General features: G+C 42.8%; 1 pseudogene; it reads right to left on the bottom strand.

The window, feature by feature from the left end:
• Positions 1-4507: 4507 nt before the first annotated feature.
• LOC122547389 overlaps positions 4508-4872 on the bottom strand; it is a 1517-nt pseudogene continuing 1152 nt past the window's right edge.

Here is a 4872-nt window from a genome sequence, read left to right as displayed (position 1 = left end):
CTTTCCCAGCAACACATTTTCAGCTCTGATCTCCAGCATCTGCAGTTCTCACTTTCTCCTCCAGAACTTGCTGCCCACCAAGACAAGTAGTGCTCCAGCACTGGCATCTACCACATTGGGAAATGTTTCCCAGTGTTGCTCAACACAAAAACGCAGGACACATCCAACCCAGCCAATTTCCCTCCATCAGTCCACACTCGCTCAGCAGTCAAGTGATAGACGTTGTCATCGACAGTGCTGTCAAGCAAATGCTCACAATAACCTGCTCAGTGATGCCCAGTTTGGGTTCTTCCAGGGCCAATCAGCTTCTGAGATTGTTACAAACTTGATTCACAAACTGACAAACAGCTGAATCCCACAGCTGAGGGTAACAGCCCAGTCCCACTCCAAGACCACTATTTCGACTTCCGTGATATCAACTGACCTCACCACAGTCTCAGCTCATTTACTGAAACTCTCATTCATTTATTTTGTTAACTCTAGATTTCATTATCTAAACCCACTCCTGACCAGCATCCCACAATCACCCTCCTTATAATCTTCAGAATATTGAAAACTTTACCGCCCAAATGCTCACTTGTACCAGAACTTGCTGCTCCATCAAAGGTCTCCCATTTATAAGCAACAGCAATTTACTTTCACACCCTTGACTTAATTCCTGGCTGTAATCATTCCTATGTCCATGCACCAGACACACTTTCACATCTCAATAACTCATTTTAGTTTAGACTCCCAATGATGTGTTTATTTTTGAGTTCAGCTGTGTGACTGTTTCTATGGATTCCAAGGCGACACGATCTGGAATTCCCAACCCTCTAAGATCTGCTTTCTTCCTTTAAGTCATTCCTGAAAAATTGCTTATTTCACAAAGGTTTTGGTCACGGGACATAATATTCTCCATCTGTGGCCTTATGTCAAACGTTCTCAATATTTTTGTGAAATTAAAAATGTGTTGATTTGTACAGATATCTTCTACTCTTCACTATCTCTGAGTGCATAATCTGTAATGTCTCCTATCCAACCACGCTGTGGGAGCACATTCACTATTCCAACTGCAGCAGTACAAGGAAGTCAAACACCACCTTCTTAACCGGCAACAGAGCTTTGGCCTTGATCACTTGTATCTGTGGAAGGAGAAATACACATCATGTTTCAGGGATTGCAATATGTTTTCTAGGGAATGAAAATGGTGCAGAATTTGACTGTCAGAAATGGAAGGAAAATCCACTCACTTATTGGAAAAAAGAACTCTTGACTGTCAAAGATATTGTGGAAAAACTAACCTGATAATGGAACATATGGTCAGGAGCCAGGCAGCAATGGACAATTCATTTACAAAGAGGTCTGTGAACGGAATAGTAAAATACTACACATAGCAAAAATACACAGGAGAGACTGAGAAAGCTAGACAACAAACAAGTGGACATCAAGGAGCCCAGAGATGAATCAGAGCAATATTCACTTTTATGATCCCACAATCAGAGATGTCTAGCACAGAAACAGACTCTTCGGTCCAACCCATCTATGCCAAACAGATATTCTAACCTAATCTATTCCCATTTGCCAGCACTTGGCCAACATCNNNCTGGCAACATCCTTGAAAATCTATTCTCAAACCTTTCAAGTTTCAGTGCCTCCTTCTGATAGGAGGGAGACCAGAACTGCACACAATATTCCCAAAGTGACCTAACCAATGTCCTATCCAGCTCTTTTACTCAATGCTCTGACCAATAAAGGGAAGCATACGAAATGCCTTCTTCACTATCCTATCTCCTGCGACTCTAATTTCAAGGAAATATGAACCTACATTACAAGGTCTCTTTGTTCAGCAAGACTCTCCAAAACCTTACAACGCAGTGTGTGAGTCCTGCTCTGATTTGCTTTTGTAAAATGCAGCACCTCACATTTATCTGAATTAAACCCTATCTGCCACTCCCCAGCCCATTGTTCCATCCGATCAATATCCCATTGTACTCGGAGATACCCTTTATCACTGTCCACAATACTTCCAATTTTGGTGTCACCTGCAAACTTACTATCTGTACCGCCTCTGTTCACATCCAAATTATTTAAATGAATGACAAAACAAATCCAGAAAAAAGAAACATTTCTCTGGGTGTGAATATGCTCTGTGTCAATCCTGCCCTCTGACTCTCTTCCAGAGAAGGCTGCACATGCGTCCCGCTGAACTTTGCCCCCTACAAAGCTGGCGGCTGCACGTGTCCAGTGAATCGTTGCCCCGAATAAAGATGGTGGTGCTTACTCGAGTCAATCGCTGGATGAGGTATTTTCCCGTTTACTGCAAAAACGGGACTAAGTTTCAAATTTGTATTTTCCGATGTGCACCAAATGTCTATAAACCCTCTCAGCCCATACCAACACCATTCCCCTCCCGCTTGCTGCTGTTTATTTCTATCCTCACCAACAGCTCTCCGTACACACATCCCGAACCAACCGCGAGGATGATCACGTGGTACAGTCTAGTCCAGCCCCTCATTCACTCTGATTGGTCGGAGGACCAACTCCCCCCAGGTCCTCCAGCTCTGTCCCTGCCTTTCCATTGGTCCGCCGCTGACATCAATCACCCAGGGCCCATTGTTGGCTGGAGCATGCGGATTGCTTCGTGCCTTTTGTTGCTGTTCATGAGTTACAAGAGTTAAAAATGACACAACACCATCTCAAAACCACCTGATGAAGAAGCAGCAAACCTAGTGCCTCCAAATAATCCTGTTGACCAATAGCGTGGTGTTCTGTGAATTTTACGTTTATCCATCCCAATCCAACACCAACATCTCCAAGTCACGAATGAGGGAGGGATGTATAACCTAAGAACTAGGAACAGGACAAGGCCGTCCTGCCCTTCGAGCCTATTATCCATTCCATTCATTATTTTATATGTTTCCATTCTTCTGAATTCCAATGAATATAATGCCAATCAACTCAGTCTCTCTTAAGCCATCCCCCTCAACTCCGGAATCACCTAGTTAACCTCCTCTGCACCCCCTACCGTGCCAGTACATCCTTTCTCAAGGAAGGAGACAAAAACTGCATGCAGTACGCCAGGTGTGGCCTCACCAGCACTCAAATACAGCTGGAACATAACCTTTGCTTTTAAACACATTCCTTTCAGCAATGAAGAACAAAATTCCATTTGCTTTCTGAACTGATTGTTGTACCTGGTGACAGACCTTCATGCAGAAGGATGCTCAGGTCACTCTGCAGAGCAAATGATGCAACTTTTTAACATTCAAGTGATTTTTTTTTAATGTTACTACAACCAAAGAGTATAACCTTTATATTTACAAACATTCTATTTCATTTGACAGACCATTACCCACGCACTCAATGTATCTATGTTCCTCTGCAAAGTTTCACAGTCCTCCGCTCACTTTATTCTGCTAATCATCTTAGTGTCACATGCAAAATTTGACACCCTATACGTGGTTCCAATTCCAAATCATCTGTATCAGTTGTAAATAATTGCAGTCCCAACACCGCTCCCTGAGGCATACTACTTGTCAATGATTGCCAGCCAGAATAATACTCATTTGTTCCCACACTTTGCTTCCTATTAGTTTACCAATCTTCTATCCATGCTAATACGCTACCGCTAACGCCATGCACCCTTATATTATGCAACAGCCTCTTGCACAGCACCTTGTTGATGGTCTTTTGGAAATCCAGGTACACCGCATCCACTGGCTTCCCGTTGTCCACCTTTCTTGAAATGTCTTCATAGAATTCAAAAAGATTGGTCAACCATGACCTGCCCTTCATGAACCCATGCTGCGTCTGTACAAAGGGGCAATTTCTATCGATATTCCGCATTATTTCTTCCTTGATAATAGACCCAAGCATCTTTCCCACTGCAGAGAATAAACTAACTGGTCTATAATTCCCCACTTTTTGTCCACCGCCTTTTTAAAACAGTGGTGTCACTTCTGCTGTTTTCCAATCTGCTGCGACTGCCACAGAGTCCAGTGAATTTTGGAAAATTACTGCCAGTGCATTTGCTATTTTTCCTGGCATATCTTTTAGTACCCTGGAATGCATTCCATCAAGGTCAGGAAAATTTTCTATCATTAGCTCAATTACCTCCAAACAGTCTAAAACTAGCTGTTCTGTAATAATGATAATTTCCAAATCCTCACCTACCTTTGACTCTTTGCCAGTTACTGGAAAGATATTAGTATCCTCCACTGTGATATTCCCATAACTAAATGCTTCTTCTCATTTTGCAAAGGACCAACATTTATTTAGCCATTCTTTTCTCGTTATATATATTTATGTATGCTTTTGCTGTCTGTCTTTATAGTCTGTGCTAGTTTATTTTTCTCATGTTCTATATTACTTTTCTTTATAGTTCTTGTGGCTTTCGGTTGAAATTTTACATTTTCCCAGTTCTAGTTTCATGCTGTTTTTGGCCACTTTGTACGCCTTCTCTTTCAATCTGATTTTCCAGAACAGCAACCCAATTCTCCAAGCATTTCACATACTCTTTCTTCTTGCGACGGCACTCTCGAACTGCTTCCCTGTTTTTCATGAGGCGGATTTCACGTTTACAAGTGGTTTCTTCAGCATTCTGGGGCTGGCTTTGCAGGACTGGTGAAGATACCATAACCATTCCCTGGCCAACAGTGAAGTTAGGAGTTGTACGGATCTGATAGGTTTGGACATCTACAGCAGCACCTTGTACAAGCACTTGGCTGTCCAGCACAAAGATGTGCTGTCCATCAGGGCTCTGTCCATACTGTATAATGGTTACTCCAACCTTGGCTGTAGCTGCGTTGGTCATTGTTAGTGTCTGGAGCCCTTGCACTCCATCTGTACCATTGTTGGCCAGCTGAATTGGTCCCCGCTGTGTGACAGCAA

This window comes from Chiloscyllium plagiosum, unplaced genomic scaffold (genome assembly GCF_004010195.1).
Source record: "Chiloscyllium plagiosum isolate BGI_BamShark_2017 unplaced genomic scaffold, ASM401019v2 scaf_5244, whole genome shotgun sequence".
Lineage (NCBI taxonomy): Eukaryota > Metazoa > Chordata > Chondrichthyes > Orectolobiformes > Hemiscylliidae > Chiloscyllium > Chiloscyllium plagiosum.
This window is presented reverse-complemented; position numbering and strand designations above follow the sequence as displayed.